The sequence below is a fragment of the Canis lupus genome, chromosome 5 (genome assembly GCF_003254725.2).
Source record: "Canis lupus dingo isolate Sandy chromosome 5, ASM325472v2, whole genome shotgun sequence".
NCBI lineage: Eukaryota > Metazoa > Chordata > Mammalia > Carnivora > Canidae > Canis > Canis lupus.
The window spans coordinates 66746856-66774621 of NC_064247.1; the positions used below are offsets into that span (position 1 = coordinate 66746856).

Here is a 27766-nt window from a genome sequence, read left to right on the forward strand (position 1 = left end):
TCGGTGGTCACATGACATGTCATCACAAGACGGCACAGGAGCCCAGCAGGCTCGCCGGCCACCCACCAGCCTCTTGGCCACCCCGGCCGCCCTCTGGTTTCTGTTGCATCTGTTTGGACAACAACCCCCTGCGGGAGCCCTCTTGCTCTACTGTCTTCAAAGTCCACCAGCCCTCACCCTTCAAACAATGTGTTGACACTTGCACAGAGCCACAGGAACAATAAACAGCCCCCGCCGCTCCAGCCCGGGGGCCTTCCCACCCGCAGAGGCTGGGCGGCAAGGCTGGAGGGGGCTTGGGCGTCGGGCAGACCAGGTTCAAACCCCACGTCTGCCTCCTGAGCTGGGCTTGCGCAGGCAAGTAGCTTGCCCTCTCTGGATCCCAGTTTCCCTGGCCAGAAAAGGGAAGCAGAGATGGGCAAAGAGCTGGTTTGTACTGAGTATCAATTATTGCATCGCCATTTAAATCAGACTATGGAAGGAAAACACCTGAATGTGTGGAGAGCAGGAACTCCTTCTTAAGAAACAAGATGCTGCCCCGTGACTGCAAAGGCTAGCGGGAAGGTCGACGGTGGTCTGGCGTGGTGGAGTCGGAGGAGCGCTGCCGCAGGACACCTGGGCTTGGCTCGGTTCTGTTTGGTGCCAGGCACCTGCTACATGACCGGGGACAAGCTGCTCCTCATTTCTGGGTCCATTCCCCCCACTGTATGAGTTGATCCCCATGTTTCCTTCCTACCGTCTTCCTCCAACTACCAAATAGAACCTTGTACCCCTGAAACATCACCTCAACACAAGCACACTGTTTTCAGCCACCCCGGACACCCCTACAGTGCTGGCATCTGTAAAGAAAATGATGCTGAAATTTTGCAAACATAAGAAACCTGAACATGGTAGGATTGTGGGTGATTCTTTTCTATAATGTATCTCTCTCTCTCTCTCTTTTTTTTTTTTACTTAAGTTTTAATTTTAATTCCAGTATAGTTACCATGCGGTGTGATACTTGTTTCAGATGTACATAGTGATTCAGCACTTCCATGCATCACCCGGCGCTCCTCACGACACGTGCTCTCCTTCATCCTCATCACCTGTTTTCTCCATCCCCAGCCACCTCCCCGCTGGTGACCACTAGTGTGTTCTCTACAGTTAAAAGGCTGCTTTTTTCTTTCTTTCTTTTTTTCTTTGTCCATTTGTTTTGTTTCTTAAATTCTACATATGAGTGAGATGGTGTGGTATTTGTCTTTCTGTGATGGACTTATTTCACTCAGAACAATACACTCCAGCTCCATCCATGTTGTTGCAAATGGCAAGCTCTCATTCTTTTTTATGACTGAAGAATATTCTATCATGAATATATATGCACCACCTCTTTATGCATTCGTCTGTCGATGGACACTCAGGCTGCTTCCATAATTTGGTATTATAGATAATGCTGCTATAAATACAGGAGTGCATATATCCCTTTGAATTAGTGTTTTCATATTTTTTGGATAAACATCCAATAGTAAGATTGCTGGATCATAGGGTAGTTCTAGTTTTAATTCTTCAAGGAGCCTCTATATGGTGTTCCACAGTGGCTGCACCAGCTTGCATTCCTTCCAACAGTACACGAGGGCTCCCCTTTCTCCACATCCTCACCAAAACCTGCTGTTTTCTGTGTTGAATTAGCCATCCTGACAGGTGTGAGGTGGTATCTCATTGTGGTTTTGATTTGCATTTCCCTGATGATGAGTGATGTTGAGCATCTTTTCATGTGCCTGTCAGCCATTTGGATGTCTTCTTTGGAGAAATGTCTGGTCATGTCTTCTGCCCATCCCTCCCCACCAACAGGGAAGAGGTGAGGGGCAGAGAGAGAGAGAGAGAGAGAGAGAGAATCTCAAGCAGACTCTGCAGTAAACACTAAGCATGGAGCCTGACACCGGTCTCAATCCCACCACCATGAGATCATGACCTATGTTGAAACTGAGAGTTGGACATTTAACCAATTGAGCCACCTAGGTGCCCCTCTTCTGTCCATTTTAACTGGATTATTTGTGTTTTTTGAAGTCTTGAGCTATATCAGTTCTTTATAGATTTTGGATATTAACCCTGTATCAGAGATGTCATTTGCAAATATCTCCTCCCATTCTATATGTTGCTTTTTATTCAGTTCTATTGACTGTTTCCTTTGCTGTGCAGAAGATTTTTATTTTGATGTGTCCTGTAACATATCTTAAAGTCTCATGTCTTCTCTTCCTAACCCCTTCTATGAATTTCTCCTGATAAGCACATAGTTGTGATGGTAGATGTAGCTGTGCCCTCCACACAGCCCTGTTGCTCTGACACGTACCTCGCCCCATGTGCAATGTTCTAACGGGGAGCCACACCCCTCCCTATTGTGGGTGTTTGCATGATTTCATGTTTGTGTTACATGTTTATCTCTGTAATAGGAATATTTTATCCAGAAAGCTTTTTGTCGTATTTCAGTTTATTCAAGGCAGGTCTGGGGCAGAGAGATTTCCAGTAGTGACAAAACAGAGGCAAAGGCTATCAGCCTTTGATGACCTTTGATACATTTTAATGGCACTAAGGAGCTCCCCAGGGGAACATGAAGCACCTATGCCCAAGCAGCATCCCAGAGGCTAAAGTTTGGTAGAAATGGCCCTAGGATCTTTGCTTTTGAACTGAAAGAACTGCATGAACTCAGACTTTTACAGACATGGTGAGGAAGACATTTTTTTTTCTTTAATTTAACTTATATCACAAATTCTCTGGAGGAGAATGGCGCTTTTTTTTTTTTTTTTAAAGATTCCATTCACTAATTCATGAGAGACACACAGAGAGACACAGGCAGAGGGAGAAACAGGCTCCTTGCAGGGAGCCTGATGCAGGACTCAATCCCAGGACCCCGGGATCATAACCTGAGCCAAAGGTAGACACTCAACCGCTGAGCCACCCAGGCATCCCTTGGAGAATGGCTTTATAGATGAGATTAGTATTAAGAGAATTCTTTACAGAGACTATGGAGAAAACACTTCTGCTGATTAAGGACATATCTAAGTTTATAAGTGAGATGGCTGAAAAAGCATAGAAGCCCAGAAACAGAAAGAACCTCTGTAGATTAACAAGAAAATCACAAGGCAATAGAAGGGAAAATGGAGAAATATATGACTAAAAAATTGGAAAAAATCAGAGAAGCAGTTAAAAGATGAACCAATGAAGCAAGTCACATTAAATATGCCTACTATAAAATATAATCACTACTGTCAGCTCTTTGCTGGATTTCCTTATGGCTTTTTTCATGGTTTAGTATTGCTTTTATGTTGAATTTCATACAGGTATAGGGACAGCCTCATAATCTTTTCAGGGCTTATCTCAACCTGCCCTGGACTGGATTAAATGTCAACATTGATCAGCTGATACCTGAGAACCTGGAGGGAATATTTCTTCTAACAACACAAACTCTCAGAGGTTTTAAGCAAGGAGAATCCATGAAGTAGCCAGGGGTGGATTAAGTCAAAGACCAAAACAAGACTGACCAAGATATAACTAAAAATAAAATCAGGGCAGCCCAGGTGGCTCAGCGGTTTAGCTCTGCCTTCAGCCCAAGGCGTGATGCTGGAGACCCGGGATCCAGTCCCACGTTGGGCTCCCTACATGGAGCCTGGTTCTCCCTCTGCCTCTTTCTCTCTCTCCTCTTTGTGTTTCTCATGAATAAATAAATAAAATCTTTTAAAAAATATAAAAATAAAATCAATGCTAAACTGTAAAATCAAAATTACATCAAAGTATTTCTTCCTCTCTTTGATGTATTGAATATCAAATCCTTTTTTTTTTTTAATTTAAAAAACTATTATTTTTGGAGGAGGGAACCCAGTAAGGGGCCTGTTTTCCCAGACGAGCTAAGCACAGGTGATGACAGGGAAGCTAGTTTCAGAGACATGAAGGCATTGAACACTGCTTATCTCTATAGTGACAGACCCTTCACATGTGTGCCTGCCATGAAAGAGGCTTGGTGTGAAGGTGGGTGGTAGGTGTGTCACAGTAGGTCTCTAGGAACTCTCCTTGCAGGAGCAGGTGCAGCTCCAGGGGCTTGGCAGCCCAGAAAGCAGATGGCAAAGAAGCCAAGGTTGCTCAGGGAAGGGCATCAGAGGTGGTCTGAACGTTATGGTGCAGGTACACCTAGCAAGCCCCTCCTGACTCTGCCTCTTTTACTTGAATGTTGCTCCTGGAAATAAGTCTTATTCATTCACAATGAGATGTAAGTCATAAAATGCCTTCCCCAAGAGGGATGGAAAGGCAGGGACAGAAGTTCATACCATGGTGCAAGTGACTACCTGCATGCAAAAGCCAGAATTGATGCAGAGCTTCAGGACATGAGAGCTTTGATGCCGGGGAGGGGCAGGAAGGAGGACCCTCCAAAGCAGGAAGAGTGGGCCCCGAGCCAAATCACTACCTGCTTTGAATCTGCAGCCCTTAAAATGAGCACAGGGTAAACTCCAGGTCAGCGTTGCTATCATTATTATCATAGAGGGTATCAACGGACTGATCCATCCTTACAAGTCTGGAGTCCCTTTTAGCTGGGTGCTGAGGGAGTGTCGGCAGGTTCTGCGTGTCTCCTAGGCCACTGCAACCAAAGTGGAGAAACAGTCAACACAGGTCCTCTGAAGGGTGAGCCCAGACCCGAGGGGAAATCCTGGTAGGCAGGCAGCCCATCCTCCAGACGGTATGTACTCTGGGGATGCCCGGGACAGAGGCCAGGGAGCAGCACCCCGGGGACTCAGAATGGCTGTCCTCAGCTGTGGAATCCCCTTAGACAGGCCCCTTCCTCTCCCCACCATGCCCCCTGCCCTGGGTGCTGCCAGTGGCTCAGCATATCCACTGCACATACACCCTCCAGAACTGGGGAGACAACCACAGGTGGGTTTGGGGACCCACTGGCCGTATCACAACTAAAACCCTGCTAATCCCCTGACCTTCCGGGACCCCCAAGACACTCTGCCTCCCGGACTAATGCCAGTGCAGAGCCTGTGTCCAGGTCTCCGCCAAAACACCAGATTGCTTTCTTTCCCCGGTACAGTCGACCCGGTCAACAGCTGCTCTTCCCCTGTCCGCACCTGCTCCCTGGAGCCAACCTCACACAGCAGCTGGGATGGCCTTTCACTCCCCAAGGTCAGTGTGTCATCCTTTTGCTCAAAGTCCTTCAGAGAGGGAAATACATCTACTGTTTCAAACCTGCACACTGCTGGGCATAGGTGGGACAACAGCCCCAACTGGGGATGGACAAAGTGGACCGTGTGGCCACCCATCGTTCATGGAGTGCAGCCAGAACGACCCAAGGGACTCATGGCACTCCAGTTATTGGGTTTTGGCCCCACAGTGGTCTTGTCCTGTCTTTGTGGCCCAGCCAACCAGGCCTCCCTCAGTTAGCCATATCTCTGAGCCGCTGCACACACATGGTTCCTCCTCACCTGCCTTCCTTTCTCATCTGGCTGCCTCTGAATACCGGGCCCTAGAGTAGCTCTGGCCTCTCCCCAGAGATATCCCCTTCCTGTCACCCTTGCCACACTTTGGTCTGTCATTTTTGCTGGTTGGCAAGGACAGGGCCACCCCCGAGCAGGTCCCCACTGGTGTCTGCCACGGGCACCCAGCAGACAACCGCAGATACTTGTCCAGCTCCCTGGATGCCTCCTACAGAAGAGGAAGAGTAGCTACCAGTCTACCGGGAGGCTCGGCGAGCAAAGGCAGCTTGGTGAAGCTTTCCTGAGCTGACATTTCCTGATTTGAACAACAGCCATCCAGTGGAGAAAAATGAAAAGTCTAGAGCAAAGTGCAAACCTCCGTGGTTTCCCCAGATGTGAGCAGCCCCAGACTCTTTCCACGCACAGTCCCACGGCCTCTACTATAGGGTGAAAGGTGGAGAGCGAAAGACTGGCCAGGGCCGGGACTCTGTGGGCAAAGCACAGAAGTGGGAATCCGTGAAAAGCTCCTGGAGGAACAGGCAGGGCCACCAGAGCTGTTGCGAAAATTATCGGGGTGACTGCGCTCTGGGCAGAGTAAGCCCTACATGGAGTGAGGGGTTGGTGAGCTTCCCGTGGGTGGGTGGGACTGCCACCCCAATGACCCCTTGGCCAAGGATGGAGGCTCAGGGAGCAAACCGCACGGCTGCTCGCAGCAGCCCTGGAAGGTGCCACAGCCCAGAGGAGCCCTTGCTGTGAGTCAGGTTGTGCACAGAGCATCCTTCTCCACTTTCCTACCCTGATCCCCAGTTCATAGAACCAAACCCTGGTGGTACCCTGCAGAATGGCTGCCATTGGAGCCACCGCTTCAACGCTGGGAACAGTGGCTGCGCCTCCCCGCCCTATGTCATACCAATGCTATTTCCTTTTATTATAAATAGGAATTTCACTCAAAGGGGTACAGCCTCATACCCCTTGGCTGCTTTGTACTTTAATCAGAGCTTTCCTGCTGAAAATGTTTATCTTCCAGCAAAGAGGTGCTAATTTTATCTTGCAAAAGTGGATATCTGCTTACGTCCCTTCTACCTTGGAGAAAGATAACCAAAAGCGCATTATGTCATCTAAATACAGCATCCTTGGAGATCAAAAGGCATAATGTATACATCTGCCAAAGTTGATGGAGCGGCCATTGGTGGGCTCTTCCGCCCCGGTTGTATGCGCTTCATTGATAGGCACACTTTGCATTTCTATGAAAGAAACTTCCAAGCCCTCTGTTTGTGCCAGTTGATTTCGGTGATATTGGGAGGTTTTGAAATGAGAATCCAAAATAGATGTGCCCTTCTCACCCCTCTGTGTAAGCCCTCACCACAGGAAATGGCACAGGTTCAAATTTTCGTAATGGAAGCACCGTGGGACTAGATAAGGCATATGTCCCTCACAGTGACGTTCTGATGTTTAAAATATAGTCAAAATGATCCATAGCCAAACTCCACCTGAGCGTATTTGTCTTTTGACACGAGTCCTGCTTCTGGTTCTGGTTCAGTGTTCCTCACTTTCTTGGATCCCATTTTTTTAAGTGTGCACATCCCAACACATACACACACACACATTTGAAATCAATGTCCTCAAAAATAAACATGCTCTTAAGATGGGCATGGGACCCTGATGATTTGTCTATTCCAGTCTAGCAGGAAATCTCATCCTTTGCTTTTCAAAATGTGGTTCCTGGACCACCAGCATCAGCAGCATCTCAGAGTTACCAACACAGGACCCAGGCCCGCCCAGGCCTGCACAATGACGGTCTATAGCATCATCAAGAGGACAAGCTCCTAGTCGGTGCACACAGATAATCGAGAAGCTCTGGTCCCATTTGTTTCCATTTTAAAACGTGTATCTTCTTGTAATTTGGTTGCTACTCTCTAAATGGACTAACCACTCCTCTGTGCTCCATGACCCAGCGTTTGACTAGCCTAATTTGGGACACTGGGGCCAGGATTCTTAGGGCTTCAGATCGCTCCGTTGGGAGAAGAAATTGATGTGTGCCTACAACTCTGCCCTTGGGAGATGCCCCAGATAGGTCTTCAGTATGCTCCAAAGGATGAAGGCATATAGTTACTTCTTGATGTAATAGTGCTGCATAATAACCAACCACAAAACCTCAGTGTCCTGAGGACAGTAAATGTATGTTGCTCATGTATCTGGGGTGAGCTGCGGGTCAGCTCTGCTCATCTGTGCTGGGTTTGCTCACATTACTGAGATTGGTGGGCTGTGGCTGATTCGGACTGGCCACAGCCAGGACAAATGCGAAATCAACTCAGCCGCATTGTTTCTCATAAACTCAGGCACGTCCTCATGGCATGGCAAAGACACAGGAGAACACATCCCAGTGCGGGAGCCCATATCAAGCTCCTACTTTCCTCATGCTGGCTAATGCCCCATTGGCCAAAGCAAGTCATGTGGATGAGGCCAAGGTCCAGGGGTGAAGCATGCTGCCCAGTCCACAGTGGGAGAGCCCTTCACAGTCACACCCAAAGGCATGGATATAGGGAGGAGTGAACAACTGAGACCATAACTTACTGCCTTGAGCGTGACTCTCTTAGAGATTTGACTTCCCCGTAATCAGAAGACAGTTCTCTACCTCACAGTAATGCTGAGAGGCTTGGATTAGACAGTGTAGCTAGAGCAGATAGTGTAGCGTCTGCACGAAGGACATGCTTCATAAATGGCAGCCCTTCCTGTAATGACAGTAACAACCAAGGATGATGGCAGGTCTCATATTCCAGCCCCAGGGGCCTGACTCTCCCTATTCCTCATTCTCTACAGAGAACAGATAAATCTATGTTCTGTATTTCAGGGTGGAGGGAGTTGGAGTGTGTGTGTGTGATTCTGTGTGTGTATGTGTGTGTGTGTGTGTGTGTGTAGCCAGATTCCCCAACTCTTGCTTTAGTGAAGCTCATAATGAGGTTGAGGCTCTAGCAAACCCTGATTGCATTATGCAGACACATTTTCCCAATAATAACCACATTCAGAGCGATTGCCCAACACCCAGCTATGATACTGCAGCCGCCCTGGAAAGATCTCAGCTCTCACTACACCTCCCACAAAGATTAAAATGTGGCCATTATTTTAAGAGCCCAGTAGACATTTCCATTAGCCTGAGGGTAACATGAATACACATTTTTCTGCTTTGGGACAGATTTTTGAAATCAATCTTATTGAGGCAAAATTTATTTACAATAAGATGCGTCCATTTCAAATTTTGACAAATGTATATACAATGCAGCCATAACCCCAATGAACATACAGTTTATTTCATTCATTTATATCGCCACAAAAATCCCCATGGCCCCTCTAAATCAATCCTTCTACTCCAGGCTACCCCTCATCTGATGTCAAAGCTATAGATTCATTTCGCCTGTTCTAGAACTTCTTTTAAATGGAATTATGCCGTATGTACTCCTCTATCTCACTTCCTCCACACAGGATAATATTTTAAGCTTCATCAATATTGCTTTGCATATCAGAACCTTGCTCCTTTTTATTGCTGAGTATTGCTCCATCATATGGATTTATCACAGATTGTCCATTAATTAACCTGTTGATGGATGTTAGGGTTTTAGGAGGCTTTTGACCACTATCAGTAAAACTGCTCTGATCATTTGCATGCTAGTCCTTTTGTAAGCATGTGTTTTAATTTCTCTCACTTTATTAGAAATTGCCAAGCTGCCTTTCCAAGTGGCTGTCCATTTTATATACCCACCAACAATATATGAGAGTTCCAGTTGTTCCTTATCCCCGCCAACACCTGGTAGCATCAATCTTTAATTTTAGCCATTCTGGTGGGCATGTAATATTTCCACACTAGTTTAAATTTGTGTTTACTAATAACTAATGATGTTGAGCATTTTGTGTGTCTATTGGATATTCTCCTTCTCTTGGTCATTTGTAATTGTCTTTTTAATATCACTTTGTAAGAGTTCTTTTGTATTCTGGACACACAACAATATCTAAGTATATGTATTGTAGCTATTTCCTTCCACCTGATGTTTGCTTTTTCATTTTTTTAAAGATTTATTTTTATTTTATTTATGATAGATACAGAGAGAGAGAGAGAGAGAGGCAGAGACACAGGCAGAGGGAGAAGCAGGCTCCATGCAGGGAGCCCGACACAGGACTCGATCCTGGGACTCCAGGATCGCGCCCTGGGCCAAAGGCAGGCGCCAAACCGCTGAGCCACCCAGGGATCCCCATGCTTTTTCATTTTTAATAATATTTTTTAAATTTTGAATTTCAATTTATCGATTTTTTTTATTTTGTTTTCTGACATGTCTGAGAAGTCTTTGCCTACTCCACGTTTGTGAAGTTTAGAAGCTTCATACTTTTAGCTCTTGCATTTAGATCTTTGATACATTTTATTTATTTATTTTTTTATTTATTCATGAAAGACACAGAGAGAGAGAGAGAGAGAGGCAGAGACACAGGCAGAGGGAGAAGCAGGCTCCATGCAGGGAGCCCGACGTGGGACTTGATCCCGGAACTCCAGGATCACGTCCTGGGCCAAAGGCAGGCGCTAAACCTCTGAGCCACCCAGGGATTCCCTCTTTGATACATTTTAAATCAATGTTTCTTTATGCTGTGAAGTAGGGATTGGGGTTATTTTTTTTTCTCCATTTGACTTTCCAGTTGCTCTTCACCAGGTTGAGCAAGTCACCGTATCACACACTGAAATACTAACAAACATGAGTTGCAAAAATAGGTAATAATCACCAGGACTACATAATTGGGAATGGAAAGATTCGTTCCTTCAGGTGGCTTTACTGCCCTAACAGCTAAAGGCATGTGACAGAGTGTCAGCTAGTGGTCCAGCAGCCATAGGCAAATCTCTTTTCCTTATCTCCCCAGGCAACCACTTTTCAGCCTCTCTTACAGCTAGCAGAGGACACAGTTTGGCCAATGAGCAATAAAAGAAACTATATTGTAAGACTCCTGGAAAACTGTTTTTCTCCCTGATAAAAAGAGTGAGGTTGCTTCTCCATCTGCCTGCCTTTGGAAGCAATCATACAATGATCTGATGCCTAAATAAATACCTGCCCCCTGTGACTATGCTAGAAGGTCAGGAAAACTTGAGAGATGCTACCCAGGGTCCTGCCATCACTAAGAAATTAATTCCACCATAGGATGGAGAACCCCAGACTTCTTATTTGGGGAAATAATCTCTTTATTATGTGTGCTGTATCAGGTGGATATTATTTATAAACCATAACCAGTCCAGAATGAACCTTCTCTAGAGTGAATCAGCTAAAAATTTTCATTACCAATTCTTTCCAAACAAGAGAATTAGGGAAGGTACAAGCCAGGGGACGGGGTCTGCAGAACATAGTGGAAACACTGCTCAGCCAGGAAGCTATAAGCCTGAGCTTTTGTGCTGCCAGCCTCCCCGCATTTCTAGTCTTCCTTCATTTTCTTAGTGTCCCATGCTCCTTCTCTTGTTAGAGACTTCCTTCTGCTTGAAATGCTCTCTTCTACCTCCACCCTTTCCTTTGTCTGGCTGGTACTACTCATTCTTCAGGTCTCAGCTTAAAGATTACTTCCTTTGAGAGTGCTTCCTGATCCCAGGATCATCTCTCCTAAAATCCTGATTTTTTTCTCACAACAATGATCCCAGTTGAAATTCAGCACCTGATTTGCTATAACCAGTCTCCTCCACTGGAACATAAGCTTCCTGAGTATGGGGATCCAATATGCTTCTTGGTACCCTAGTATGGTGCCTAGCACATCAGAAATCTTAAGCATGTATCTTTAATTGGTTGGATGATGAATGGATGGAGGGGTGGAGGGGTGGAGGGGTGGGTGGATGGATGGAGAGAGGGATGGATGGATGGATGGATAGATGGTTGGATGATGGATGAATGGATAGGTGGGTGGGTGGATGGGTGAATGGATTGAATTGAATTGCATTACCACCAACTTGTTACATGACCTTAGGCAAGTCACTTCCCTTCTAGGTTATAGTTTTCTCATCTGTCATATAAGAGTTTGAACTCCGTGGATCCTAAGAGTCCATCCACTGCCAACTCTTTGTCAAATTCAATCCAGATGCTCAGATGTGGCTTTGTTTGTAAAACTGCCCCCCCCCCCCCATTTATCCATTTACTTTCCACCACTGCTGGTGATGCCGCAACTGTTCCAGAAGCTCGTTCCAAAGAAGCATCCCATGGAGGACAGCTGGAGCTGGTTGCCCTGACTACCCCAAGATGCCGGGTGCAGTGGTTTACAGACATAGGAAGGCCACAATGTCTAGTGGTTTCTCCATGATGCCAAGTCCCTAGTCCCCTTGTTCTGTAATGCGAAAGCAGAATTTTTAGTGGGTTGGTAGTAATTGTCAGAGGAGGCCATACCTATTTGCTTACATTCCAGCACATCTGTTCATCATCACTCACATGGTGGATAAGAAGAGCCTTCTTTGCAGATTAAAGATCTCAACCAGTGCAATTTCCTGCAATGCCTATAATGGGCTTTGACATCTGCATAGCGGGTGCTGCAGGGGTTTAATCCTGAGCACCTGGCTGTACGTGGAAAGCTGTTCTAGAATCCACAGCATGCATATTGTGTATTAAACCCATAGCCTACACACTCATCATAGCCCCCAGTGGGAGCAAAAGCAAAGACAAGTGCCATCACATTTATTTTTTCCCTTTGTCCATGTCCTCAGGGAAGAAACACTGGCTCCTCTGCTACCCCCCTCCAACCACAAGAATCATGACAAGAGGTGACCAATTACTGAGCCTGCTGTACCAGGAACAGTACTGGGGACATTTCATACTTTCCCTCTATACTTCACAATTCTTGATTATGCATTCTCATTTCCATTTGGTAGATGGAGAAACTGAGGCACAGAGGCATGCTCAGATTTGCCCACAGTCACACAGGCCAAACTGGTGGGTCTGAGATTCTAATCCAGATCTGAGCATCCAAGGCAGAGCAAGTGTTCTATTCCTGGTTACCTTCTAATAATAACCTGTGTCAGAAACTAAACAAGGTGTCAGACTGTGGACTCAGAACCAAGTGAGCTGGCTGCTCAGCTGCTTCCCTTGCCTGGGGGTGAGATAGGGGTGAGCAGTTAGACATACACGGGGACCTCCTCTGGGTTCACTGCCGTCCACTCCAGCAGCCTGCAGCTTGAAGGCAGTGCCCCTACCCGAGATTACCATATAGCTCTCTGAAACAGGATTGGAACCATTTTTTTCCATAAATTAAAAGAGGATGCTTAGTAGAAAGAGATTGGGGTGGGCAGAAAACGAGATACTCAGAGCAGCTGCAACATCGTGGGGTAGAAGCTAAGAAAATCTCCAAGATGCCACTTTATAGAGTATTGATGTTGCTTAGCTAACTGCTTCCTCCAACCTTATTGTCCTGTGAGAAAAGTAACCTCCCATGTGTACCAGCTCTTGGTCTTAAATGAGTTACTTGTTGCTGATAGCATTCCTGAGTGATACACAATTTAAGCACCAAAGCACCTGCAACACACCCAGTTCCCTTCACTGGCTGTTGGTAGGAGAAAGGAGGGAGATCTGGATCCTTGACTCACTTTCAGAGCCCCCAGTACTCAAACCTCTGAACTTCGCTCCCAGACCATCTTAGGCAAGCCAACCGATATCCTTTGCTTCTCCCCTACAAAACCCCACCACAAATTCCAACCCCTGCATTGTCAAGGGATCCTTTTCCAGTGGGAATAATAGCCACTGTCTGTTCTCTAGCTGCACTTCCAAATTAAAAACAACCCCCCCACACACAGAAAATCAGAGAGAGAGTTAGCCTCCCCACATTCCCAGCTCAATAAATACAATCAAATGATGGGAGTTGAAAATCAAACAGCCTAGCATTCCATCTGAATCGGGAATCTGTAGCCCAGATCCTCTTGGGTAAAGCATGCCCCATCACCACATCATTACCCAACCCTGCCATTAGGGAAGGCAAACCCGTACTTACAATCACAATGAACGTAATGTGTAACCAGGAGGCAGCTCGCTTCCAGGAAAGGCAGCAGAGCCTTCTCCATCCCCCAGCTGGCCCTGCCAGCCTCCTTCCATCACCAGCTCTTGTTTCTGTGCTCAGCTGAGGTCCCCATGACATCAGAGACCTAAGGTCTCTCTGTCCCTCTGTGTTGTTCTCCTGCTTCCTGCCATGAGAGACACTGTCTTTCTCTGAACGTTGCCTCTTCTCTAACGTTAGCTTTCTTGGATAAGGCTCATTCTGCCTTCAATGGGGACTATAGGTCAAGATCTCAGGGCCAAAGAGTTTATATTTCACCATGAAAATGCACCTTGTTGGCCACCATGAAGGACAAAGAGGAAACTGGCGTCTTCTACGTGGCTTAACAGAGTCTGAGTTAGTGCAGCCAGGCTGAAGGGACAGTGGGTGGTATGTAGCCAGACCCCTCACCACGTCCAGGCCCATTGGCCCACCTACAGTAATGCCATCTAAGGAAAACCTGGAGATCACACATGAGCGTATGAATGTGGATACAGAATGAAGTGTTTTTATAGCAAAGTGCTGGGGACAACCTAAGTGTTCAAGAATACAGAATTGATTTTTTTTAAGTGCAAAAAAAGTATGCAGCCATTAAGAAGTATCTTTGTGAAGAACATTTAATGCAGAGAAAAGTTAATAATTCATATATATGAATGAAACACGCTGAGTGAAACAAGTAATAGAATGAGACACATACTGGATACTACTTATACCCTGTAAGTACCCAAGTATGAGGAACAAGGTGTATCTTTTGCAAGAATGCACTGGATAACTAACCCTCTGAAGGGCATGTACCCAGTAGTGTTCTAAGTACACTGATACCTACCTACTTCTAAGTGCCTGTGCACGCATCCTTTGACACAATTATTACAGCAACCCTCTAAGGCAGGGACCATTTCTATACACTGAGGCTTCAAGCCACCCAGCTCATCAGTATCAGATCTGGGACTCAAAACCAGGAAGTCCAGCTTTTCGATTCTATGCTGCAACAAAAATGTTTGCATTGAATCCATCAGAATGATGGTCAACAGAAAACAAGAAGGAGATGGAAGACGAAAGGAAATAAATAAGCAAACAAGTAAGACGGGGTCCTTCATGGTCCTAAAATGCAACCCTCTCCAACATGAGGTCCTAGGAAGGTGAGGGAAGAAGGAAGACAAACATAGGTATAGGTATAGATACAATACAGGTACAGGCATTTGTACAGGTACAGGTGTAAGTATAGATGCAGAGAGAGACGTAATATAGACGTACAGGTATGCAGGTAGGTATGTTATGTGTATCTGTAAACTTCCCGCTTCCTAGGAAGATATGCCATCCTTGGGATCCCACATCTCCCACCCACCGGCTGCCTTATCCTGGTCACACCAACTTACTCAGGGCTTAGCACTTAACCCATAGGAAAAATAATTCATAAGCTGGCCAGAAATCTCTAACCTCAAAAATGTTCACAAAGGTCATTTGATTCACTCAGGGTCCAGAGAATTTGAACTTAAAAACGTGGAAGGAATGTGCCAGTGAAGGGGATGCCAGGACAGAGGGATGACAGTGTGGAAGGGCCGCTGTGGAGCAGTCCAGGGGATGAGGTGTGTGCCTTCCACAGATGCTGTGAGGTGGGCTGGCTGGGTGCGAAGAACAGGGTCGTGGGGGCTGTGCAGGAGGTGGAAGAAGAAAACCTCCCAGGGCCTGGTGTTCCCCAACACCCCCCTCCCCGGAAGGCGGCCTGGGCTTCTCACTGCACGGCACCAGGCTTCCAAGAGAGAGCATTCCAAGTGTGGAAGCAGAAGCTTCAGATAGATGTCTTCGGACCTGGCTTCCAAATTTCCTCAGGGCACGTGGACCCCGTTCTGCACCCCCATTTCCCCATGAGACACACAAGCATTTGTAACTTCAGATGTCGGCACACCTTCTCCAGCTCCCCCTTGCTGCCTCTGCTCCCTGCTGCCTCTGCTCCCACTTGCAGGCACCCTCCCGTTGGCTGTGAGGCCTCAGGCAGGCGCTACCTGGGCTGGTCACCCCTGCCATGGGCAGGCACGGAGCCACCCCCCAGGCTCTCTGTGTCGTGCCTTCCATGTGCCTCTTACCAGCTCCCCACCGCCACCATCGGCAGGCCGCTTTAACGGTTAATTATGTACACTTTGTACTCAGAGAGGCCAATTCTACACGCTTATTTCTCTCCTTTTTCTCCTCTTAGAGAGAGAAAAAAAACTAAGCTTGACCTGGAAAACACAAAACGCTTGCCCAGTATTAACAATTTGTCTTCATCAACCAGTTAGCACTGGGACAGCATTCCCAAGGGAACTCGGAACTCAGAGCATGAAGCAGTCGGGCTCAACCACAAGCCTGGGAGCGGGCGCTCTGGGCCTGCTTGGTGCTCCGTGGATCTGTGTGGTCTGGGGGGGGGGGGCCACTCACTTGTGACCTTAATGCCTCTATTTCCCAGCAAAAGTATAAATATCAATGTCCTTTCCTGGTTGAGGTTTTTCTCCCGCAGATACTCAAATGTTGGACTGAAAATATTTGTCCAAATGTGAAAATGAAACCATAGAAAATCCCATGCATATAGGATAACTGGGTTATCTTTCCCTGTGTGTGTGTGTGTGTGTGTGTGTGTGCTGTAGAGTCTAAGAAGCAGTGACCCATAGCTACAAGATCAGGGTTCTAATCCAGCCTGCAGAGGAACTAATACGTGGCTTTATGTAAAGCCACTTGACCTCCAGAAACCCCAATTTTCCATGTGTACGAAGAAGAATGCTGGCCCAGATTAGCAGTCCTCAACCTCAGTGGTACATCAGAGTCATCTGGGAAGATTTTTTTGAATACTGATGCCTCTACCCCACCATGGACCCATTAAATCTGAATTTCTGGGTATAGGGCCTGGGCCTTGGATTTTTTTTTTTAATTCCTTAAGTGATTCCCAGTATGCCGCCAGGACTGAGAGCCTCTGAACTGGGTTCATGGTTTTAAAACTATTTTTAATCAGAGATTCAGTTCTTTAAACAAACACACCAGAGGCCCTGTGTGTAGAGCAAATCACATGCAGTTGTTCTGTGTGAAGCTGGAGAGGGACCCAAAGTTCTGCCCACTGAGCCTCTCGTCCCTCCACCATCCAATCTTGGAACCAGCCCCAGGGACCCCTCGAAGCCTTGGAACCTGAGTGTTCTGCTGAGCACGGTTTAAAAACTGTTGGAGACGAGACAATTTCCAAGATTGTTTAAAGATCTAAACTTCTGAAATCATGTGAGAACAGTCAACATCTGGAGCATTATCTGAATCATAAATATCCTCACAAATCTATCTGCTCGATGAAACCTAGTTTCCGCCCTATATCGTGTCTGATTATAGAACCAGGAGCCAACTCGGCCACAGTTGGAAAACTCGGCCAGCTGCTGACTTCCCTGGGTGCTCTTGCCTTGCAGCCGCCCAGGATCTATTCCTCAGAGACCAAGGGTTAGTCCACATGGCAGTGGTTGAGGAGCAGGGTCGCCGGAAATGTCCATGGAGCCATGCAGCTGGGGTATGGAGGGAAATTTACTTGTGTTGCACAAGAAATACAGGAAGCCCATTTTCCAGACTCAATGCGGAGCTTGTGTCATAAGTCGGACCCCAATCAAGAAGTCCCTGTTCTAGCCCTCAACTCTTTAAAACAAACTTCCCTTTGCTGTGCGAGGTCAGAAACATAAAGATGCCAAATACAGCCCTGTAAAGACAGGGTCAGAGTCCCCAGAAGAGTGTCATGTGGGACGCTGAGGAGCAGCAACATGGAGCCATGACAACATGGACAATAGGAAATGTCAGCATCACCATCAAAGCACAGGGCCAGAATCAGCGAGGGGCTATTGAGGCACTTGCCTCACCTGCACCATTTAAGGAGCCACCAAAGAACTCAGTACTCAAGTAAGAAATATTTTTAGTGCCAGATTTCAAAAACTTAAAACTAATGCAAACAATTCTATAATTTAAAAAATGAACATTTTAAATAGAAGATCAGTATTCCTGACTTTTCTTATTGCCACAGGCTCCAATATGGCTCAGGTTAGTAAAAATAGAATCCTTTGGATGGAAATAAAGAAAGTCTCATTCAGCCTATTACTAATGAGATTTCAGGAAAGAAAACCAAAAATACGTCATCATGCCATCAACAACAATGACCACAACTACCACCATTATCAGCATCACCACCATCACCACCACCACCACCATCATCATCATCTTGATCACCATTACCACCATTACCAACACCATCATCACCATTACCACCATCATCACCCTTACCATTGTCATCCAGTGGTTATGATTACTGAGGACTCGCCATGGTCTAGACATAGGTATTCTCTGCATTTACTTTTCACAACCTTTCTGAGAAGAAGAAATTATCACTTGACAGAAGAAGAAATTACCACTTGACAAAGGCCTCAATGGATAGGAATTTATCCAAGTGTGAAAAGAGGAAGTGTGAGGCCCACAGAAAACTGCCTGCAGAACCCAGGAGGTGGCCTGCAAGCAAGAACACTGTCATCCTGGCTAAGGTTTCCACCAGTTCCCTGACCAGGAGTAATAGACACTAATATCACCAAGGCCCACTGGGTGGTATTGATAGTGGCCATGTTTAATTGTGATTATGATAACTTTATAGAAAATAGGACACATGTTTACACTCTGTTATGCACTTGGGCAATTGCTTTTGCAAGTCAGTTGGCTCAGCTCTAAAACAGGAAGAGGGCCTGACTGATGTCCAAGCATCTGAGAACACTACGGTCTGTTCCTCAGCTGCCCACCTCCTCTATGACCAGCCTTTGGGCTGGTCCTTTCCCCTTGACTCTGAGGTTGCAGCTGGGTATTACCTGGGTCTTTCCATGGAAAGGGAGGTAATTGCCCCAAGGCTAATCCTCCTGAGGTATTACCTGGGTCTTTCCCTTTCCCTGGGAAGGGAGGTAATTGCCCCTCAGCTTCTCCTTTAGGCTTTTGTAACTTATCAGGCAACCTTTATAAAGCTTCAGGATAGAGAAGCCTTCCTGCCTTGACAGCCTGGACACTGGTGGGTGTATTAGGCAAGCATATTAGGCCAGATTACTGAATGTGGAATCAAGAAGTCAAGTTTCTGACTCAAGCCCTGAAGATACATTTTTTTCTTAGCACAGCTGCAATGCAGTACACCGCGCATCCCCTCTTGCTCGTTCTTCTAGCAGAGACCTAACAACATGGAAGGTGTAGGGATGACAAAAAGAGAGAGAGACCCATGCTTAGTCAAAGGGCCCCTCATCGTAAAGAAGAGAAAGGGGCAAAGACATGGAGAGAGCAGAAGTCGCCTGAGGCGGGGAGAGTGGGATCCTACCCAAACCCACTTTATTTTATTGTTTGAGGAATTTCCAGGAATCTGGTTAACAGGCCTGACGCCTACGGCTTGGATATATACAAAAGCAAGTGGTCTTAAAATGAACAAAGACAGTGAATGCCACTTAGCTCAGAGCCTAGGCCTTGGCTAGCTGAATCCTATGCTTGTTTTAAGTATAAATTTCAGATACAATCTGGACACTGTGGGGTGGGCATGAGGGGGCAGTGTAGATGACAGTTCTCCCCTTCCTCCTGGGCACAAGGCTGGGCTGTGTTTTCTAGAATCCTTTGCAGTTAGATATGTTTGATTGCATTATGAGCAGAAGTGGTGCTCTCCCCTTCCACACTTGGCTTGTCAACACTTCCACATGCTACCCTTCCATCCAGGGACCCAAAAGGGTACACAGCCACAGATGCATTCATCCCGGTCCCTGCATGTTGGCATGGAGGAAGGCACTCGGCAGATGTAGTGAGGGAGAAATAGCGCAGATCTGGTTAAAGCCCTGAGATGTTGGGGTCATGAGTTATGGCACTTGATTGGCTCTAATACAGGCAGCAACAGGCATTAATCTGAAGGGATCCAGTTGTCAAACCACCAAATATCAGGAAAGGCAGAATGAGGGCATCTGAGGACCTATGCCACAGGAGTTCAGGCATTACCTTTCTGGAAGTTTCCATCAATGTGGCTCTCCTCAATACTTTCAGATTCTGCTTCTCTCAGTTCAAAGTTTCAGATTCCCAGGAAAATTATTTTTATAGGCTCAGCCCGAGTCAGCTGACTTCCTCTGAGCAACCAACAGGCTTGCAGCTCCAACGGCCCTGCTGGGGCCCAGAAGTGGGTACCAGAGGCTTTTCTTTGGGAAGGGGGATTATAAATTATCAGCCACCCTAAGAGGTATCTGTCCCCCACAGCTTCACCTGAGGATGAAAGGATGTCCACCTGAATCCTTTTCTAACCCCCTCCCCCCAAATCTGTTCTTCCTTCTGTGCTCTTTCTGTGTCTCCTGAGATATAATCCCACCAAACCTTCCAAGGAAGCAGAGTATTTGGAGCTCACCTCACCTCTCCCCCTCAATCCCTGCAGCCAACTGGTCACCAAGAACAACTATCCAAACACCTGCCAATTCATTGCATTTCCAAGGTCCCCATCACTCAGCAATGCTCTCTTAACTCGTCTTCTTCTTCCCTCCCTCCTTGAACCCATCTTCAACCATGATCAAGCACAGGAGATGTACTTGTGTAACCACCAGGACAGCAGGGACCACTTCCATCAGGATGAGATAGTGAGCAATCAGAACAGACACTGGCCACAAGCCATCAGTATAGGCTTATCGGGGATTCCCAGCTCTGATAATACTACTAAAAAACATCTCCCCGATACCTACCAAAGCAGACTACGTGACCACCCTAGAGCCCAGCACTTCCACTCCCAGGTGCATACTCAGAGAAACGAAAGCATACGTTCACCAAAAACATATGTACCAGTGCTCATGCCATCTGTTTGTGATAGCCTTCTATTCTCCACCGACAGGTGAATGAATAAATACACTGTGGCTTGTCGTATAATGGAATGTTATTACTCTGGAAAGAGGAAGAATAAAGTACTAATACTTGCAATAACATGGCTGAATGTTGAGTGAAAGAAGCCAAGCACCCAAGAATATATACTGTATGATTCAGTGCATATAGTTCAAGAGCAGCCAAAATGAAGCTAGGATTTTGATGAAAGTCGGGGGAGTGGTTGCATCTGGGGAGTTGAGCAACTGGCCGAAAAGTGGCTCCAGGGAGCTTCCTTCTGGGTACTAGAAATATTCTGTGCCTCGACCTAGGTGTATGCGTATTTCAGAATTCATTGAGCTGTACCCTTCAGAACTGGTCACTTCATTATCTATATGTGAACCTTGAGTTAAAGATAAGTCACACGTCTTCCCCGTTCTACCAGCATCAGGGCCTCCCCTTGCCTCCAGGAGAAGGGCCACTTTCTTTAGCAGGGTACAAAGCTTCTTCACGACTTCACCCCCTCTTGGCCATGTCCAGCACCCACTTTCCATCAGTTTTCCAGACAAGCTGTGCTCATCGGTGTCTGTGTGCTTTCGTGGGCTATTCCTTCTGTCTAGAATCCATCCTTCCTCCCTGTTGGTGCAGCAAATTCTTCATCATCCTCAAGGCTCATTTCAACTGTCACCTCTCCCTTGAAGCCTGCCCTGATCCAGCAGGGAGAAGATGCTCCTCCCCTTCTGCATGCACTGGTCTTCATGGACCCGTTTTTGTTTCCTGTGGCCACTTTAACAAATGACCACAAACTGGGTGGCTTAAAACAAAATAAGTTTATTTCCTCATGGTTTGAGAGTCCAAAAGTCTGAAATCAAAGTGTCAGCAGGGCTGTGCTCTCCCTGAAGGCTCAAAGGGATCATTGGTTCTGTGCTTTTCTCTTAGCATGTATTTGTGACAGTCCTTGGCTTGTGTGTGCATCATTCCTGTCTCCGTCGCCTCATCCCATGGCCTCATCCCCCATGTCTATCTGCATGTCCTTTCCTGTCTCTTACAAAGATTTCATGGAATTAGGGCCCACCTCCATCCAGCACGATCTCATCTCCATCCTCACCTTAAATTTTGCAAAGATACTATTTCCAAAGGAATCATATCAGATCTGGAGGTTCTGAATGGGGGGGGGGGGGGGAGGAGGAGGGACTCTTCAACCCACCGCACTCTCTTCCTGTTGCAGTTCCTGTTTGTGATTATCACGTGTCTGTGTCAGGTGACGGTCCTGTCCCTAAGAGTGAGGCTATCTTCATTCTGGACCATCAGCCACTGGTGCCAAGCCCCTCAAGCAAGAACTCCAAGCACATATCCATTAGGTAAGTAATGAACGAGCAATCAGAGTGTGCTCCTCTGTCCGTGCTGTGCTCTAAGCCCTTCTAACTGTGGCTTCACTGGATTCGATATCCTGCCCGTTTGCGCGAATGAGTTCTTCCATCTGAAGGAGTCCGCCAGGAATCAAGAGGAAAGAGAGAAAACTCAGTGGGTTTAATTGCCATCCAGCTTCCTTTTGTTCCAGAAACTCTCAAAGCCAGCAGCCAAATGATTTAGTAAGTCTCAGGAACTCCAAAGCTCTGCCACAGAGGAGCTTGATGGGAAAGATCAGATCAGCACTATTGGTGTGGGCGGAGGGCTGTGAACGTTTTCCAGGGAGCAGATGGAGGGCAGAAGTTGGGGGACTTTTTATGAGTGTTTGCTCCAGCTGTTGGTTGGTGATTTGGTTCCTGGAGCAGCTGGAACCAGGCAACTCGGCCTCCAAATTCCAACCTGCTTGGCAATTACTGAGAAATGGCACAGCCTATAAATTGGGTAATCCCTGCCCACTGTCCCCAGGACCACTGCAAGCCCACGAAGGTGAATACTCAGGCTTGCTGACCTGTGGAGGCACCTGCATTCCTGAGGACCCCAAGCACTCTGTGCTCTTTCTGGGGGGTCTGCAGGAGACACCTAATGTGGGATCTCCAACCAGGCCTCTCTGTCCTACTCTGACCTGTCACTGTAGCCAATTCCTGCCCTGTCTCCTGAGGTCTCAAAGCTGAGCAGCCCTGTGAGTCTGCAGTGTGCTGTCTTCCATGCTAAAACAGGGGAGCTTCTTCCTCCTGTCTCCAGGGACCCAGGTTCCATCCATCTTGTCGGGACACCCAAGGATGGTCCCTATCTTCTGGTTGCTGGGTAAAGAGAGGAAGTGTCAGGAAGGCAATTTCCTTGGAAAAAATGCAGACACTGCATGGTTATTTCCACTCACCTCCTGAAGGTGTGGACGTGGTCACGTTGCTTCATCTAGTTTCAAGGGAGGCTGCAGATGGGTGGCCAGGGGCCCAATGAAAACCCAGGGGCTTTCCTGAAACTAAGGGAACCTTGTGTGTCAACTACACTTCAATCAGAGAAACAAACTAGGGGCTTTATTCATAAAGGAAGAGAGGGAGAAGGATAGTGAGGAGCAGTTAGCATCGTCTGCAGCAGACCTGCCTGTCCAGCAGAGGCTTCATGGAGAGTGCACGCAGGGCAGCTGTGACGTGCTTGAGGAGTGACAGCAGGAAATGCACACTGGGGTCTTCAACTTGTTTCTCTCTGGTTCTTGGGAAGGGAAGAGACCTCTGCGCACTATTCCCCTTTGGGAGTCACCAAAAAATGACTAAAATTAGGTCAGAGCAAGTGATCTTATACACTGTTGGAGGGTTATAGTTTGCAACAAACTATACAATTTAGAAAATCCTATCAAAAATTTAAATGTACAAATTATTTGATCTAGCAAGTAAATTTCTAAGAATTTATTCTACAGCTATATTCACATAAGAGGCAAAGACATATGTTAAAAATGCTCAGAGCAGCATCATTTGTTATAGTAAGACTGAAAAATACCCCATGTGTCCATCAGTAAGGGGCTGGTTTAATAAATTATACTACATCCATATAGTAAGATACTATGCAGTTGTCAAAAAGAGTAAAGCTTATCTGTGTGGACCAACATAGAACAATCTTCAATATGTATATATACACATTTTAAATTTTAATTTTAATATATATTTAATTAATATATAGTTGTATATTACTACATGTATTTAATATACATATAGTTATATATTATTATATATTTTGTTATTTATTATTCATATATATGTTATTAAATCTGTTATCTGCTTAATACACAAATACGTATGATATATTATTTATATATTATGTATATATTATTATATATTCATATATTGTATTTAATATATATTCTATATCTTAATACATTTATATATTACAACATACTTAATACACATATCTTTAATATATATGTATATATTACTTATACATATATATTTTATCTGTGTGTCTATTACATGTATTTATATATACATATGTGTATTACATATACATATATGTAATAAATTTTATATATATGTATACAACAAAAAGCCAGGTAGAGAGGAGAGCAAATAGTATATTTCTGTGTGCGTGGTGGGGTGTTGGAGGGCATGTGTCCTACATGCCTGCATGTGCGTGGCCCGTCGAAATGTTGCACAAGGCAGTGGCAATGCTGGTGGGCTCCGGGTGGAGATACAGAGTCTGGAACAGGGGAGAGAATTTCTTCTATCTACTCCGCTTTGTACATGCTGATCTTTGTGACCTTGTGTACAAATCACCTCGTCTTATTTTAAAAGCCAGGCAGATAAATGAATAGGTCAATGGTGGGATTTAAAGATTCTTAGAGACGAAAACTTCTATTTCAGTGGCCCCCTCCCTGCTGGGGTGACCTGCACCATCACCTGCAGGTTCCCCAGCAGAGCTCATCCGCAGCCCGGCCAGGGGCCCCACTGCCTGGACAGATGCTCAGCTCTGGAAAACATCGCAGTGACTCTACTGTTTACGGAACCCAAATGCAGCAGCCGCCCGAGGGAAACTTCCCAGATCCCTAGGCAGGCTTCTGTCCCAGGAGTGGTTTCACTGCTACGCAGCTGTAACTGCAGTGTTCGTGGGGTCTCCACAGCCACATTAGAGCTGCTTTGTCCAGAAAACAGAGATTCCAAAGACTTTTTAGGACACAAAACACTGTCTGTGCAGTGATTCCACACATTACAAACCAACAGCATCAACAACAAAAACAAACGAGAAAACAAAATGACAGAAATAAAACCCTAAAGCTGGCATGTCTGGGATAATATGGGCTAAGGTGCCCATGTGGCTTGTTTTTAAACTGTAGATAGTGTTTTCTGTTTTCTTCTTTTTGATGATCTACAGTTTTTCGTTGTTCTGAAATGAACAGACAGCAAGGAACGGTAGCAGAGAAATTGATTTTTCCCTGGCTATGTCAAAATATAATTCACAGAGCACACAACTCACACTGCTGAAGTATGCAATTCCGTGATTTTCAGCCTCCTCAGTGACATGAGAGGCCACCACCACACTCAGTGGTGGAAATTTTCTTTAGTGGTTTGTGCTCGCTGTCTCTACCCGTTTTCCTGTGGCCCTGCATCTGGGCATCTGCCTCTTGTGGACATTTTGTACTGAGGGGGTCACTCTTAGAGGTCCTTGGTGTCTGGCTTTTTTCACTTAGCAAAACATTTTCAAGATCCATGCTGTCAGCATGTGTCCTTACCTTGTTCCTTTTTACCCACCATATAATACTCCACCGAGCAAACCATTCCACTAACTTTTTTAAATCTCAGAATTTGCACAGCAGCTGTGAAAATAGCAACTCTATTGTATTTGCCCAGCACCTACCACTTCTCTAGATTCTCAGTCTCCTTTTTGGGTGGCCAGCCAGGACCTCCCCATTCATTCCCCCCTCAATATGAGCTTTTCAGATACAGCAGCTCACATTTCACCTTTGGCTGTGGATTCGAGTCCAGACAAGTGGACTGAATTCATCATCATCATCATCATCATCATCATCAGACGTTTGGGGTCTTGCTGTTCATTGAACCTGCCCCTGTGCTATAGCTGTCAGTCTTTGGGAGGAAAATAGGATGAGGGACACAGAGTATGGGCGGTCAGAGAAACAGCTGCACCTGAGAGAAGGCAAGGTGGTCAGGCGAGAGCAATATGTGAGGAGATGTGTGCCACCTCCTTCAGGAAGACTTTCCCAACTGTCCTTGTCCATAGTGACCTGGGAATCTCAATAACTGAGACTCAAATATCGACTGAGTCATCTGCATGCCTTGGGCAATTTACTTCCCTTCTCTATACCCCAGTTTCCTTATTTGTCATCCACATCACATTTTCCAGACTTGACCACAGCAGTATGCATCCATCGTGCATGCCTACGATGTGACCCTCCTTCCGGGGAGAGCTGGGGTCCATGTTCTCTCTGTTTGAGTCTGGGTGGGCCTGTGACCCAGCGATAGCACTGCTGCTCCCACCTTTTCTGGAACACTCGTGTGTGGGGCACAGGGCCACCATGTTGTGAGGAAGCCCAAGCCCTGTGAGGAACATCTGAGACTTGAGGTCATCCCAGCCCAGGTGGGAGCCATTAGTTGATTTAACCTCCCTTACCCCTCGCCAGTCACGGAGGCTTCCCAGCTGAAGCCCTGGCTACAGCAGAGCACAGACAAGTCATCTCCACCGTGCTGCGTCCAAATTCCTGACCCACAGAGGCCATGAGCCTAGTAAATTCAGTGTTGTTTCAGGCCAATGAGTTGGGGAGTTGGAGGTGCTCTATGTAATAGCAACTGCAGGAGGATGGAGAGAGGCCAAACCACAGACTTCAGTGGAAGAGCCTGATGAAGGAGGAGTCACCAAGTCTCAGTCTTCCTTCTTCCCCGTCTCCTTCAAACTTCTATGCTTTCTGTTCTCCAGATAACAGGAGCTCAAGACTCACAAACATTAACGAGAATTTTATCAAAATGTATCATGCCCTCAGCTGGATTGTGGGCATCTTGAAGGCAAGAAGCATGCTTGGCTCATCTCCTGTAGAGCAGGTCTGGCTGGGTCACACCTAGAAAGCAGAGACCTGACCGCACTCCTCTCTGTAACCCCGATGCCCAGAGCATAGTAGGTGCTCAATCAATTCTAGTCTGCGACTTGGACATAAACAATGATCATTTCTCTTAAAGAGCTTTGAACTTTTTCCCTCTTCATTGGATTTTTTTTTCTCAAGAATTCTTTACTTTTTAAAGGATAATGTGGTAATTCAAGCCAACCCTGGACTATCTGTTTAATCTTCTTTCCCCTAAATATTAGCTCAGTGGGAAAAGGAGCCTAACCTCTCTGTATATTTTTCTCTGTGTATACTTTTGGCCAGAAGACTGGAAAACCCAAGACTAAAGCAAGATGCTCAGAGATTCCGGGAAAAGACGGAGAGAAAGCTCCAGCCAAGGAAGGAATAGGGGTGTCAGGGGGGCAAGGACAGATGTCACACATCTTCTCTAGAAGGACTCTGTCTAAGGATTTGCCTGTCTCACGCGTGAGTGATTCTCAGTGACAAGCGCGCGCACCTCTGTGACCCCCGCGGGGAGGACGGTTTCCAGCTGGGGCTGCTGCCCAGACCGACCTGAGCCAGGCTGGGAGCACAGACCCCTTGTCTCTCAATCCTTTCTCCAAAGACATGTGTGCTGAACTGTGTTGACGGCTGCACAACCTAGCTGATGTATCCTAAAGGTCAATGAATTTTATGTTCAAATGGGGTGGACTTTATGGTATGTGATTTTTACTTCAATAAGGCTATTTTTAAAAATTGTGTCATTGGAAAAATTACATAAACAGATTTGCACATATATATATGTACCTATGGACGTATCAACTCACGTGTATATATTGTACACACATATGTACATATCTGTATATTCGTGTACACACCTGTGTGTTGTATGTGCATGTATGTGTACACCACTGCAGACACATGTCCAGGTGTACCTATTACACACATATTGCATGTGCACACACGTGTATGTGTACATATGCATATATGATTTAGTGTGTTAAGAAGGAAGGCCCTTTCTAACAGGAAGAGTCCCTGACTTAGAGGCTGGAGTCCTGACCTAGCCCTGGCTCTGCCACTAATGTGCCGAATGGCCCTGAGCAGGACACTGCCTCTCCCTGGACCACATCTGTAACTCTCGCCCTCTTCTCTCAAGAAGTTTCTCGTGCAGCAAACAGAGAGACTCTTTGAAAACGTCAGTCCTCTGATCAAAACCCTCCCACGGTTTCCCATGTCTGCCAGAGCAGAAGCTGTAGTTCTTTTAATGATCTCCGTGGGTCCTTACAAGGCCTCAGAGTAATACTACCCAGTAGATGGAGTGTTCTAGGTCTCCCACTCACTGTGGTAGCCACCAGCCACAGGTGCCTGTTGAGCAACTGGAAATGTGTCTCCTGCGGCTGAGGAGTCAATTTTATTTTAATTAGTGTAAACATAAATGTAAGGAGCCAAGTGAGACAGTGACTCCTGAATCCTTAGACCATCTGACATCCCTCGCTTCCTCCCCAGCCTGAATCACTTCAACTTC

At 46.3% G+C, this 27766-nt stretch overlaps 1 long non-coding RNA gene across 1 annotated transcript in view; it reads left to right on the forward strand.

Annotated features, from left to right (window-relative positions):
• LOC112646776 (uncharacterized) overlaps positions 1-27766 on the forward strand; it is a 63849-nt gene that overhangs the window by 5790 nt on the left and 30293 nt on the right. The window contains exon 3 of the long non-coding RNA XR_004816015.2: positions 21523-21655. This is a non-coding gene — a long non-coding RNA (uncharacterized LOC112646776). The remainder of the gene's footprint in view (positions 1-21522; positions 21656-27766) is intronic.